The sequence below is a fragment of the Felis catus genome, chromosome B2 (assembly GCF_018350175.1).
Source record: "Felis catus isolate Fca126 chromosome B2, F.catus_Fca126_mat1.0, whole genome shotgun sequence".
NCBI lineage: Eukaryota > Metazoa > Chordata > Mammalia > Carnivora > Felidae > Felis > Felis catus.
Window position 1 is genome coordinate 38,133,845 of NC_058372.1, and position 14,880 is coordinate 38,148,724.

Here is a 14,880-nt window from a genome sequence, read left to right on the forward strand (position 1 = left end):
TGGAAAAATAGCTGGATAAACTTGGTAAGTGAAAGAAACCCACGTTTCATCCTCCTCGTCTTTGCGGACTGCTGATTTGGGGTTGAGTTTGGTGATTGTTGCCGGATGGAATCTGATGGGCAAATGTGGGAAGGAGGAGGCAGAAGTGGGGCTGGGATTCCCGGTGGGTAGTGAGTCTTGGGTGGGGGATGGCCTCCAGCCTCTCCTCCCACTGTTTGTCACCCTTGAGGTGAGGAACTGAGGATTGACATCTAGAAGTATCTGGAGCCTGGTCCGGAGAGGGGTGGGTTGGGGTAGTGAAGATCAGGAAGGGGCTGATGTCAGACTTCTCTCTCATTTGGGGAAAACAAAGCGTGGCCAGCCAAGGCTGTATGCAAAGATGCCTGAGGGCAAACGGTACTTGCAGCCTGAGGGTGAATGGAGTGACCGACCCTGGGATTCTATCTCAGCAGGAGACTCAGGCCAATTCCTCTTCCTCCTGGGCTGAGGGGACACACCAGGCCCTGGGCTTGTTCTCCAGGCCCCAAAGAGGTCTGTGTTTGCCCCTTGGACTGGGGCAGCTGTTGTGAGCAGCAGCAGGCAGTGCCGTAGTGGGAGGAGGCAGGTCTGCCAAGGGCAGGGAAGAATGGAGGCCTGTTGTTCTGGAGCCTGGGAACGCCACCCTGGGGGGAGGCTCACGCGGCCCCGGGCTTAGTGCAAGAAGGAATGTGAGGAGAGGGCTGTGCAGTGGGCAGAATGGGTCTGAACTGGCACCCCACCTCTGCAGCGCAAATGACGCCCCTGCCTCGGCATGGGCACAGGTGAGCTCCCTGGCCTTGAATATCAGGTGCAGTCTGGCAAACTGGGGTCTGTGCCCAAGGGTGGCCTCCCAGGGAAGAGGCAGGATATAGTAGCAGCCTCAGTCCCCACACTCCCCCGGGGCCATGAGTGAGTTCTGGATGCCAGAAGCTCTCTGCTGAAGTCTGCTCCAACGGCTCCTTCCTGCTCCCCGGCTTGTGCCAGGCTCTAACTGGGGGGTTATTGATACAAAAATGGAATGACGGAATTGGGAGCCTGTGAGGATCGGGAAAGATGTTTTAAATATGGGATTAAAGCCGCTTTTGAAAAGTACCAAAAACTGTTGCCATGTATTCTGTATCTTGAATGTGCCAATCACTGTGCCAAGGGCTTTATGGGGACCATCTTGTGCAGTTCTTGCTGTAATATTTTGAGTCGTGAACATAGGCATACCTCATTTTATTGCCCCTTGCAGATAATTGCATTTTTCTTTTTTAACAAATGGAAGGTTCGTGGCAATCCTGCGCAGAGCCGATCTATCGGTGCCATTTTCCCAGCAGCATTTGTTCGCTTCGTGTCTCTGTGTCATGTTTGAAAAAATTTCACATTTAATTGTCAACAATGCTTCAGACTTTTATGATTATGTTTGTCATGGTGATCTGCAGGCGGTTATTATGATTCCCTGAAAGCTCAGATGATGGGTGGCAGTTTTTAGCAATAAAATATTTTTTAATTAAGGTGTATACATTGTTTTTTTAGACATAATGCTATGGTACATTTAATGGACTACAGTGTAGTGTAAACATAGCTTTCATAGGCGCTGGGAAACCAAGAAACTCATTTGACTCGCTGTATTGTGGTATTTGCTTTGCTGCAGTGGTCTGGTACCCAACCTGCAATACTCTGAGGTATGCCTGTAATTTGGGAGATTTTTACAAATGAGGAAACCGAGGCTCAGCGAGGTGCAGGACCTTGCCTGAGGACACAGGGCTGTAAACTGTGGAACCAGGACTTGAACGTCTTGATTCAATTCAATTCATTCATTCACTCCATTCATTCATTCATTCATTCATTCATTCATGTGTTTTGCTCAACCAGGCTGAGCTAATTGCCTCCTATTTGCCAATTCTTCTGGTGGGACATAAGACTGGGAAAGGTGCCGGCCAACATCACTGCACAACCTGGGTCCTCAACCCCTGCAGAGTCTTTCAGATGGGCCCAGAGACCCTTGACGGGAGAGTGTTGAGAACACTATTTGAGAAACTTCTTGTTCTTAAGAATGGTTCCCTTCTCTTTCCATTTGAATGATAACCTAAAAGCTGAATGCATTCATTCTGAATTGTCTGAATGGCTATCCCATAACCTACGACTGGCCTGAGAGTTTAGTCCTGAGTTTATGTTTCTGTGCAAGTTGGCACGAAGCAGTTTCCTCAAATGATAGTGTTTAACTTTTAATACTTTGTTTCTGAAGCTGGGCTCTGCGTGGTGAGCTTGGAAGGCCCAAAGTACCAAAGATGAAGAAAGGCTACATTGATCTAGAGTGAAAAGGAAGAGGTGCGGGGAGGGTGACCCAGGAGGAGATGGTTCAGCCATCCCCCTCTCTTCCGGGCAGAGTGAGCCAGACTCCGCCGCAGGCAGAGCAGAGTAGGGGTGCCGATCTTCCAGCCCCCCGATGTACAGGATCATTGAGGGCCCAGTGCAGAGACTCAGGATGTGCAAGTCAGGAAAGAGGAAAGACCCTGAATTAGGAGCTGGGACCCCCACTTCCAACACAGTGTCTCTGACCCGAAGCTCAAGGATGCTCCTCTGTCAGCCTCTGCAGATGGGACAAGCGCTAAGGCTGAGAAGGGTGAGTGTGGTGCCTCCTGGGACCACCGTGTGATCTCCTCTCACAGAGGAGTGTTCTCTGGTCTTTCCAGAATTTCAGACCTTTCCCAGGGTCCAGCTGTTAGGTGAGAAAGCTGAAGCAGGGTCCCTGTGACTCAGGGCTTGCTACCCCGACAGCCCACAAGCATACGCCGCTGGCCTGGTGCCTTGGTTCCTGGACGGGGCTGGGTGACGAGCACACTCTGAGGATCATACGTCCCACCAATGCAGGTAGCTGGGGACAAGAGACCCAGGGACCAGACCTCTTCTTCTTCCATTTCCTCTTCCTCCTGCTGCTGAGGTTTGGGGTCTTGCTGTGAGGCAGCCTGCGGTCACACCTACTTTGGATGAGTGACGCCACTGTGTATCTTCACTCTCTTGGACCCTGAGCGGCCATCCGTCTTCCTTTCTCTGGAACTCTCTGCCCTGTCATTCGTCTGCATTAGGAGTCGTCAAACATTTTCTGTGAAGGTGCCGAGAGCAAATATTTTGGCTTTGGGGGCCACACGGTCTCTGTTGCAATCACTTAAGCGCCAAAGCAGCCTTGGACAATATGTAAATGTGTGGGTGTGCCAAAGAAACCACAGTTACAGAAACGGGCAGTGGGCTAGATTAGGCCACCCCTGCCCCAGATGGAGTTCGTTCCTGCTGAAAAACATTTGCTGGTTCCCCATGTCCTGCCATGTTCCCCCTGACATGATGGGCCTGCCCTGTTCTTCATCTCCAGGGGCATCTTCTGCAGAGTCCTTCTGGTGCCCCCAGAAGCCCCATTCTCTAGCCATCCTGCCCTGCCTGCCCTTCCTCAACATGCTCTCTCTTTATGCCTCCCAGCCTTTCCCCGTGGGTCCCCTCCGCCTCCCTCCACCTCCCCCCTTCATGCATCCTATACGATCCTTAGACTTTGACTCCTTGCGCGGATCAGGTGCTTCTCCTTGTGTCCGGCCATGACCTTCCACCCCCAGCCCTCCACAATATGGGGAGTTGCCCTTCTTTTCTGTGACCCTGTCACTTTGTACTTGCCCTGCTAGAGACCCTCCCTGTGCTACACTTTAGCAATTTGTTCCTGCCTTATCTCTTCAAGGGCAGGAATCAGTAGGACTTGGCTATCTTCACCAGTCCCGGCTCCGTGCCGGCCAGGCAGGCGGCGAGCACTCAGGACACAGCACCGGCATAAACCCCGTGACCTCTCCTTTCTTCCCCCAGGGAGCCTCTGCCGCAGCAGGTGGCTTTTTTGGGGTTTAGCTGAGCCATTTTGGGAAATCAAGATCTCCTCATGAGTTGGACACCGAAGCCGCCTGTAGCTAAATCCGTCACTGGCCCTGAAATCCGATCCTGCTCGTTCCCTGTGCCCCACGATCGGGTGGCCCAGTTTGTTTTGACATCCTGTGCGGGGCATGAGGGGAGATGTGAGGGATCCAGATTTCAAAGCAAGAATTTTCTCCAGCAGCCGCTGAAGGCCAGGCTCCTGCCAGCGCCCGGGCTCCCGTGTTAGCATTTTCAGTTAATTAAGAAAACAAGCCCCAAATCCCTGACAGAGGTGGTTCTTCAGATTCAGGACAGAGGGCTCATGTCCGCACGCAGGAGAGGCCTCCCAGCTCCTGCAGGCAGGATGAGCTGGAAGAGAGGAACGCGTGAGCCGGAGAGGACCCGCTGAGGCCTTCTCAGCAAGAGAAGGTGCCACGGGAGGCGGGTCATGGGGAGCCAGCTCCAGGCAGGGCCCAGACGCACATTTCTCCTACCAGGGCGTTTTCCGAACGGTTGGACTCTGGAGGCAGGCCAGCTGGGCGAGAGTAGGAGCGGAAGATACAAGAAACTGGGATTTGCCAGTCTTTTTCTCCAGAACCAGGTTATTCCACTGCCTGGCCGGTAGGGGGCAGTGGCGAGAGGGGGCCTGGGCATGGCTTCGGGTGGAGCCCAGGTGGCTGACCTGCCAAGGGGAAGTTCTGGTCAGGGATGCTGCTTACCCACGCAGAGCCTCGGTGTGAATTTAAAACGGGCGTTGTTCCTTAGGGGGGCTGTAGAAGCAGCCAGCTTTCCTCTCCCCTGTCCACACTGAGCGTGGCATCAGCAGATGCTGGACCTACACCAACACCCAGCCCTGACATGGGTGTCATTTGGCATGTGGGGCTGGACTTGGGCCTCTGGGAGTTGCAGGAACATGGGTGCACGTAGCGTTGGTGCCGAGTGTCCAGCTGGCACGTTCTCTGACAGGTGTGCGTGCCCCGCAGCCGGGGTGGGTCTGTGCACCCCTTTCGTCCCACAGCCGAGCACCACATTCAGCAGTCACGGCCCTTCTTGGGCAGAATGCGGTGAGAGAGAGACCTGGTCTTGCTCTACGGCCACTGAATGGTCCAGGGCAAGTTATTTCTCTTTGCGAACCTCCGGTCTCTAATGGGCTCACATTTTATGTGTGTCCCGAAGGCCTGAGTGTGTTGGTGAATATTGGAGGTGTATACCGGACCTGGCTCAAGGCACCTGGTTTCCTTCCCCCATCAGACATGTGTCTTGATCCAGCTTCTGCCTGCTGGCCAGGTGTCTGGTCAGCAGTGGGAGGAGGTGGTTGTAGGGCCAGCCCTCGGTATCTGGTTATAACTTAGCCAAATAACCAACAGTTGGTACACATGTTTTTTGACTTTTGAGAGCCTTCGTCTTGTGCCCTTGGGAGTTTCTGGGCTCCCTGCCTTCTGTAAGTCATGGCTTCGTAACTTACAAGACAGGCCCCGTTCTGTGACAAGTTAGGACCATGTCGGAAAAGCAGGTGCCTCCAAAGGTGAGCATCTCAGTGGAGAGATGTCATTTGCGGGGTTGGGGGGAGTTTCAAATCTCTCCGTCTCTTTTTGCATTTCCAACAGAATCCTCAAGTTGTAGAGCTGACATGGCCGATAGCTCTTCCTTCTGGGAGGACATCCAGAAGTACCACCCGATCCTCCTAAAATTCCCAAATCCCTGGACACCAGCAGGTTTGTTTGTTTGTTTGTTTGTTTTTGCCACGGCTGCTGATTTTTCTCACTGGGTCTCAGGAAAGAGCGTACTGATGGCAGGTAGATAGTGATTTTGTCCACACACTCAGTTTCTTAGACCTTCTACTTGGCAGATCAGAACCTTTCTGACTGACGGTTGGAAGCACCTTCTCTTTTTCAAACAGCATTTCTAAGTATTCTCCAGGCATCAGATGGAAAATCTGAGGCAAAGACCAGAAGTCGTGGATTTGTTTCTGGAGTGTTAGGGAACATCATCCAAAAACAGAGGTGGTTTAGCCTGAGCCTTTGCAAAACTCACAATATTTAGGGAAATCTTCACTAATGAATCTTAGCTAAGAGTTTTTGGAGGTTTTGTTTTGTTTTAATTACATTTTTTGTAGTTGTCGTTTCTGTCAATACTGCCTTCAGGAGAAAGCACTTAAGGGAAGCCAAGAATGAAAGCAGAGTGTGTCTGCTGCTGTTCTCTCGCGGGAAAGGAGAGTTCTGTGCCGAGAATTTGGGGTTGGGGTTCTAGACATGGTCTGTCGTCAGTTTGTCCTGGGGCAAGTGGCCTTGCTTCTTGAACCTGTTTTCTCCTCTGTAAAATGGTCACGATAAGGATAGCCAGCCCCCACTGCCGGTATCCTGTGCCTCCCAACAGCAGTGTGGGAGTCCCCTGTGGGGCATGTCAGAGGAAGTTGGAGCGGAGTTCGTTCACACACAGACAGCAGGAGTGACATCCCAAGATGGAAGGGTATGGCCATTCTGGAGCAGAGTGGGGTAATCTTCCCCAGAGTCCTATTTTTGCATCTGAGCTTATAGAGTAGCGCACGATTGCTCTGGGGAACAGTGGCCCTGCACCTTGGCTCTCTGCGTGGGGGTCTGTCGAGACACCCCTGTGCCTGATAGCATGTGGGGGTTGCACCTGGGCTGCCCAACTGCCTCCGTCTCTGTGTGAAGCGTGCTTCCCCTTAACCTCCTTGTTCTGAAAATGGATTCTTTTGATGGACCGAAGGGAAATTTGGAAAATCCTGGTCAATTGCAGAATCCAAGGAGGGTGGTCCCCTTCATGACCAAGCTCTGAACCACATCTGTGCACCCCACCTCTCACAGCCTACGTTTAAGCTCTTGCCCTCCCTCTGCCCGAAGAACGGTACCTGGGGAAAACCTAGTCCTCCTTCAAGACTCAGTTCAAGCACCACCACTTCTGTCATCTCTCTAGCCCCTCTTTCCCCCAGTTTCAGGGAGGTGAGATTCTCCCTCATTGATGGCCCCGAAGACCCACCCCGGATGTAGCATGTAGCACAGTGTTTGAAAACCACTGTTCTCCCTGTCTTTCATTAAACTATGAGCTTCCAGAATGCAGGGACTCAGACAAGGCCCATTGTGCATTCCTAGTTCCAGAGACCGGGTCTAGCGCATAGTAGGCCCTCATTAAGTATTGTCCGAATGAAAACTGAGGGGAACCTGGGCTCTCTGCAGTCTCCCGCTGAGAAGGAATCAAGAGCGGCTGGTGTTTGGGCAGTTGGCCCAGGGGCCAGCTCCGTGGTAGTATCTGAACCGAGCGCTCTAATCGGTGCCTCCTGTGTGTATGCCTTCCGTGGCAGGGCTGGGGCACAGTGTGTGCATGGGCCAGCAGTGTGACCACGGCTGGCTGTGGTAGCAGCACCGTGTTTCTCTGCAGAGACCCAGGTGTGGACATTGCTGCCAACTTCCTCTTCTTTCTGGCCTTTGTCCTCATTGGCATGCGATTCTCATCGCTGTGCCCAGGGCTTTTGGAAGGAGTGTGACCTTGTGGGGAAGCTGGTGGCACTTTGGGGGACAGACAGACCTCACTGTCTGTGCCTGGGAAAGACACCTGTGTTGGAGGCTGAGAAGATACCTTAGAGAGTTGTAACATGTGAGAAATTGGGCAAGAGAATTTTCGTGAATGCCAGTGAGATCAGAAGGGAGCATGTGCTCTTTGGGGTCAATAGTGACCTTCCCTTCAGGGAGTTCATATGCTCACTGGTATATTCACATGTGTCCGTCATTATTCTAAGTTCTGAGCATGCAGACTGACCATGTCCCTGCCCTTGGAGGGCTTACTTTCTTTTTTTTTTTTTAATTTTTTTTATGTTTATTTATTTTTTTGAGAGAGAGAGAGACAGAGTGTGAGCGGGGGAGGGGCAGAGAGAGAGAGGGAGACACAGAATCCGAAGTAGGCTCCAGGCTCCGAGCTGTCAGCACACAGCCTGATGCGGGGCTCAAACTCACGGACTGTGAGATCGTGACCTGAGCTGAAGTCAGACGCTTAACTGACTGAGCCACCCAGGTGCCCCGGAGGGCGTACTTTCTAATGAAAATCCCTGAAGACTGACACGATGGGAGTTAAGGCCACTGTCACCCTGGAGACAGCAATCTCCAGGTGAGGGATATCATTTCTCCATTCTTCGGCGCCTGCACTGTCCCCCCAGATGTTGTATTGTCCACAGTGGTATCGCCCTTCCCGGATTCCTGGCTCTGCCTCCTTCCCCAGCCTGTGTTACAGACCCCTCACCTATACGCCCACTGTGCCCTGTACAGCAATTGCCCAGCACGCTGTCCCTCCCTGACCTTCTCACCAGTTTTCCCCTCTTCCCCGACTGAGAGTAGTTTTAATGAGTGTTTTATTCACCACCACATGCCTACGGCGTGCGGTGCCTGGCTCAGAGTGGAGGTTCTGTACATAACTGTGGAATGAATGGATCCACAGGACAGACCCTGGGTCTCACTTACTCATCTTCGCCATCCATGCTAGGCTTGGGTGTCTATCTGTTTTCATCTCTTTCTGGGTCAGTCGTCAGCGGGATGGATGCTAGGGGAAATTACTGGAAAGCTGGGGAGTTGTGAGAAATTGGAGAAGGAGGAGGAAACCCCTGCTTGGAATCTGCTCTTGACTGTGTCCCCTCTGTGACTTGGCCGCAGGAGGCTCATTTGCCTTTGAACACATTCCCTCCCGCAGGCTGGGAAGGCAGGTGGGCTTCAGGGCTCACAGAGCTGGGCTCTAAATCCCACACCCTCCTTGTGCTGAGGCCGGCGTCTTCCTCCTCGTGTGTGTGGGGACAGGGCAGTGCTGAGGGACAGAGCTGCCCCTACAGCCCTCGAGTTCAGTCAGCACAGCTGGGCCGGCCAGAGAGCAGGCCGCCCGGGAATGGCTGGGAGGCAAGTCCAGGCCTCGGGCCCACCTCCCCCAAGGCCAGGATGTGGCGTGGGACCCAGGCGGGTGGAGGTTCCCACCGCTCAGCTCCTGCGCTCTCTCCCAAATGCTGCAGGCCTAGGCAGTGCCTCTCAGCAGGAGGGGGTGAGGAGAGACTCCAGCTGCCTGGGTCAAGACCCCGTATCAGGACCAGGGCAGCCCCGCAGGCACCCACCTCTGACATTTATCCTCTACCTGGACAGCTGCCAGTGGTCCTGCGGTCCAGCCTTGCCTTGCGTGGGGGATGGGAAGAGAGTCTGGAATTAACCATTGCAGGCCCTGCCTGAGTCAGGCCAAGCCTTGTGCGCCCATCCATCCATCGTGTACTGAGGGTTGGAATGGGCATGTTCACAAACGTTATCGGATTTAATCCTGACATCAATTTGGGGATAGAGGCACAAACCCCATTTTCCAGATGAGTAAACTGAGGCATGTGGCGTTCCATAATCTGCCTAAGGTTGTAAGTTAGTAAAGTTTCGTAGGAATTCATTCTTCATTACGAAGGCCCTCTGTGTGCTAGGGAATGATTCTAGGCCCTGTGGATACGGCACTGAGTGATGGACAAAGACATCTCAAGGAGAGAGAGAATGCAAAAGTGGATAGTGTCTCATATGGTAGTAAGTCCATGTGGAAAATGGGAGGGAGAGGGGTTGTTTAAAATGGTCGTGGAAAATCTCGTTGAGAAAGTGTACAATTGTTAATGTCCATGCCGGGCTTGCTAGGCATGCCCTCGTCACCATATACAAGCCCACTATTTAACCCCCTCCCTCACCCAGTTAACCTTATGAGGCAGATTGCTCTGATTCCCATTCTCAGATGGGGACACTGAGGCACAGGGAGGTAAAGTCACTTGCCAGAGAGGACAGCGGATGGAAGCGGTGCTAGAATCTGTGCTCAGGCAGCCGAACTCCCCAGCTCTGGCTCATAACCATGGCCAGGGAGCCAGCAGGGAGGGCAGGAGCCCAGCAGCCCCCACCTCACAGGCCAGGCAGATGCAGAGGAGCGGACAGGGTGAGTTAGCAGCAAACCTGGGTGAAAGGGGAGGCTTTAGAAGCTAACATTAGAAGCCAAGTTTAGAAGCTAAAATTCTAGCATCTCAACCCCATCCTCTCCCTGAGGTCTTTGCTGCTTCTCAGAAAGGAGTCTCCGGGCCAGGGTTCTTGAGCTAGCACTCAGCGAGATAAAATGTAGCCCCTTGAAGAATTCATCGATAAGAACAGGACAGGGTAAATACTGTGGTAAGGGGTCAAGCCCAAAGGCTGCCCCTCACCCTTCTCCTCCCCTCCCTGCCCCTCGCCTCCAGCCAGCCACCCTCAGCCCTCCTAGGAATCAGCTCCAAAAGAAGTGGGGCTGTTTTTGCTCTGGTCTCCCTCCGTGTCAATCTGAGAACAGCTTATTTTGTTAACGATGATGAGGATGATAGCAGCTAATGTTTACTGAAGCCTTACAGAAATAGGAAGTGAAAATATATCCAGCTCCCATGTGCGGGAAAAAACAATTATGTCCTGAATTGGTAACTTGCAATACAAATCTTAGCTTGATAAATAAAGGTGCTTTAGCCTGTTCTGATGTGAGACAATGGCTCCTGGTTCAGTGAAGTCCCAATTCAGGCTCGCTGTGAGGGTGTCTTCCCATGGGGACCTTGGGGCCACAGGGTCCCTGTGATATCCACTGACTTGTTCTGTGCTCCCTCGGCTTCTGGAGCCCCTGTGCTAAAATCCACTGAAGGGGCCATGTCTGGTCTTGTCCCAGGGCTTTTGAAGGGAAACCTGGCACCCGCTGCCCAAGCTTTGGCTTCCTCAGGCCCCTTGGCTCTCCTGGGACACCCGCCTGTCCCTGGAGGATTCCGGTGTCCAGCTGTTGTCTGGATGTGAGGACTGTAAATGGGTGGGCCTGAGGGCAGCCCCTGGTGCTTGCTAACCTTCCTGCGGCAGAGCCATGTTTCTCTGAGCCCTGCTGAAGGTGGGGCTTCTCCAAGGGACATGGCATTTCCCTGTTCTGGAATTCTCTAAGTCATTGGGTCATTTCTTTTTTTTTTTTTTAATTTTGAGTGAGAGAAAGAGAGCACGAGTGGGGAGGGGCAGAGAGAGAGGGAGAGAGAGAGAGAGAGAGGGAGGAGAGAGAGAGAGAGAGAGAGGGAGGGAGAGAGAGAGAGAATCCTAAGCAGGCTCAGTGCTGTCAGCTCAGAGCCTAATACAGGGCTTGAACTCACAAAACATGAGATCATGACCTGAGCTGAAACCAAGAATCTGGATGCTTAACTGACTTGAGCCTCCCAGGCATCCATAATTGGGTCATTTCTAATGATGTCTCCCTCCTGAGCCCCCAGATGGGGAAGGGAGTGAAATCCTGGCCATTTACTTCATTTCCCTCCTAGTCCTAGAAAGGCTTTTTCTTTATTCCTGACTGGAGAAAATAGCGTTACCTCTTTGCAGCCGTTCCCAACTCTGTTGACCTTTGTGTTCCGGGGGTGGGGGTGGGGGGGGGTCCTCGGTGTTATTTGCCTGGGGAAAATAATGTCATGGCTTTGTTCTGATATTAGAAGGCTCGAGAGAAAGGAAAGGGAAAAAAAATGAAACACTTGGATTTCCCAGGGGCAAAATATATTACGAGATATTTTAAATATTTTCCTTGTACAATACCCTGTATCAGACATACAGTATTATTCCTGAATTATCAGTTACTCCTCATGACTCCATGATGGGGTATGTCCTGTCATATTCTCTTTGTACAGACGAGAAAGGTGAGGCTCAAAGAAAGTAACTTTCCCAAGGTCCTATCGTGAGTCAGAGGCAGAGCCAAGTTCAGAAGCTAAACTTCTAGAGTCTCAACCCCATCCTCTCCCTGAGGTCTTTGCTGCTTCTCAGAAAGGAGCCTCGGGGCCAGGGTTCTTGAGCTAGCACTCAGCGAAATAAAATGTAGCCCCTTGAAGAATTCATCAAATCTCCAGAGAAAGCGGGGTTGGCTTCAGTTGGTTCAACCAGGCGTAAATATCAGGGCAGACTGCTCATGGCGGAGGAAATCTCAGGTCACATTAGCAAGGGCTGGTAGGGTTTCCAGCTCTCCCCAGCTCCTGTGCACGTGAAAACCTGCATCTTTCTCTTCACCTTCAGTCTTGACGTGAACAATGATTTTCACGAGCTGTTTGGATGAGCGTGCCGGATGAAAGCGTAGTGTGACAACCTCGTCCCCACCCTGCTTCCCGAGGCCCTTGACTCGCAGCTAGGTGCCTTCTTCCGCCTTCTTCGCAGAGCCCGGTGCAGCTCTGACTCTCTGCTCTCCAGTCTGCTGAAGCCCTGCCCTCTTTGGGGTGCCAGGAGCTATTTTTTCAGCTACCAAGGAGTGGTGGTGCTGCATTTGAAATCTCCACTCTGGCCTTCGTTTGTGGTGGAGTCGAAAGGCCAAGGCGGGTATCTGGGCACCAGCTAAAAATAGCCAGGGGAAATAGCTTCTCGCTTTATAAATTTAGCTTTTATTACATAAGTAGTTATTGGTATTGTAACGTTAACTCTAAATAAAGTAGGGGGAAAAATCCACCTACAGTCACACCACATGCACATGGATTCATTTTTCCAAAAGCCCCAATGTCCTGGGCATTCTGAGATGGAGGGGCAAGGGAGGGAAGGGAGCAAGTCAGCAGGAAGTGATTAAGGTGACCTGGAATGGCAGGCACTAAGCCAACGCACAGGCTCCACTTCAGACTTACTGCTTCTCTTCATTGCCTTCTCCAGGAAGCCTCCCCTGGTGTCCTCCTTGTCAACGACTGGGACATATGAGATGCCTCTTTCTGCTCACATCACGATGTCTGGCTTGTGTGTCCCATGTTGTATTATGATTACCTGGTTAAGTGCCTGGCTCTCCCACTAGACTCGGATCTCCAGGATTTAGCAGGAATATCTTATTCTTCTCTGTATCTCCAGTGCCTGGGAGATCCAAGCAAGTCAAAGTTAAGATGCCAAATAGAGAGGGGCTCCTGGGTGGCTCAGTTGGTTAAACTTCCGACCTCGGCTCAGGTCATGGTCTTGCAGTTTGTGGGTTCGGGTCCTGCATCGGGCTCTGTGCTGACAGCTCAGTGCCTGGAGCCTGCTTTGGATTCTGTTTCTCTCTCTCTCTCTCTCTCTCTCTCTCTCTCTCTCTCTCTCTCTGCCTCTCCCCTACTTGTGCTCTGTCTCTGTCTCTCAAAAATAAATGTCAAAAAAATTTTTTTAAAAAAGATGTCCGATAGAGGGGTCAAGACAGTCACTGAAGAAGACGTGCGTGCTGACGCTCAAATTCTAAAATCCGCAGAATGGCAAGCGACGTGGAACCACGGAGTGTGTTACCTGCGTCTGATATGGACATGTTTTCTTTGGTGTGTTTTGTGCGTGTGCGAGGGAGAGAGAGAAGGAAGATCTGGTGTATCCCACCAGTGGCTGTGAGGTCTCTTCTCACATTAGAAGAGGGGGTTAAAGAGCATGAGCCAGAACTTGAAGAGCATGACAAGGGGCCTCGTGTTCTCCTTTGCACAGTATGAGCTCCAGATCCTGTGCCTCTTCCTTAGCCCACAGGGGGGGTCAGGGGCTGTGCCTTCTTCATGCTGCAAACCCTGCTGTCTGGCACAGTGCCTAGGCACGGAGTAGGTATGTGGTGAAGGCTCGCGGGATGGATGGATGGATGGATGGATGGATGGATGGATGGATGGGTGTGCACATGGGGGGAGAAACTCTTGTAATCAAGGGAAGTTCAGTTCAGGGAGATGAGCACTGAGTCTAGTTAGGAAACAGGGAAGGGGCCTGGGTTGGCAGAGACAGCAGCTTTGTTGTTGGATGAGGGGAAGCGGGCCGTTGGTATCCCTGTTGGTTTGGATACTTCTAACCAGATGCTGACTCGGAATGGCCATCTCGTGGGGGAGAGGAGGACCAGGGGGGCTGTGGGAAGTCATGCAAAGACACAGGCATAGAGAGAGCATTTTCCCCCTTTAATTTTGCTTCTTTTCCTCCAGCACAAGAATTGGACACATTGCTCAGATTCCTTGAGTCCCTAGGGCAGGGGTGGGGGTGCCTTGAGGGGGGGCAGTTCTAACAAATGAGCCCGGACAGAGGCATGTGGAATATGGCCCAGAGAGAAGGGGGGGCAGGCAGAGTGAGTTGTGAACTTGGGGAGGAGGAAGTTCTATTTTGGGTGCCTTTGAATCCCAGCCCCTCTCTCAGCCAGATCTGCAACAGACCCCCACCCTCTGCCACTCGTGTGCACTGGCTTATGCTCTGTTTCTGGCTCTCCTCCCTGCCTCCTTTAAGGCTTGGCTCATTCTCTCCTTGGTGTTCTGCCTCTGGGTATTCTTGCCTGAATCCACAACCTCTTCCCAGTCTTTTCAAAGGAGCCATCCCTAGCTAGCAATATCTACAAATGATAATTAACATAGTTTATCCCCATTCCTCTTGTGTGCCACGCACCGCACCAGGAGCTTCGTGTGTCCCCGTCCAGGTCATCCGAAACACATGAGTCATTCCTCCTGTGATCTGGATTTGACAAACAAAGAAGCTGAGCCTCAGAGAGGGTGAGTGAGCCAGGCAAGGTTATCCTGCTAGTAGGTCGCAAAGCCGTGGCTAGAAACCAAATTGGCCTGTCTTCTCTTCCCACGGCTACCCAGCCCTCCCTCTGAATCAGAAACTCTGGGGGTGGGGCTCAGTGAGCCGCATTTCAACAAGCCCCCCGCCCAGGAGACTCTAGAACTGCTGCTTTCGCCGATCTGGCTCCAAGCTGGCTGACAACCCACAAGTCCACCAATATTTGGAGAGAGCTGGTCCATTCGCGGCCATTCGTCATCCTTACAAGTCTGTCTGCTGGCTCTGGCCCTGGGGCGAGGTGTTCCTGAGCGCTTGTTTCCCTGCTTGTGAGATAGGAACCCTTAGGGAGGACATCCCTGCCATCTCGTTTTCAGGAGAGGATCTCCCAAGGGTGGTTACTTGATACGGATGGCACCTTAGCATCACTTGGGGAACTTTGACAAAACATCAGTGTCTGGCTCCCTCCCCAGACCAGGCCAGTGTCGCTGGGGGTGGGGCGAGGCCATGAGTGGCT

At 52.4% G+C, this 14,880-nt stretch overlaps 1 protein-coding gene across 5 annotated transcripts in view; it reads left to right on the forward strand.

The window, feature by feature from the left end:
• The window catches only part of DAAM2 (dishevelled associated activator of morphogenesis 2), a 118,658-nt gene that overhangs the window by 30,302 nt on the left and 73,476 nt on the right, over window positions 1–14,880 (forward strand). For 3 of the 5 annotated variants that reach the window (XM_019830558.3, XM_006931672.5, XM_019830559.3), the window contains exon 2: window positions 5,496–5,603. The exons of the other annotated variants lie outside the window; for them this stretch is intronic. The gene's annotated coding sequence lies outside the window, so the exon portion shown is untranslated. The remainder of the gene's footprint in view (window positions 1–5,495; window positions 5,604–14,880) is intronic. 5 annotated transcript variants of the gene reach the window in all.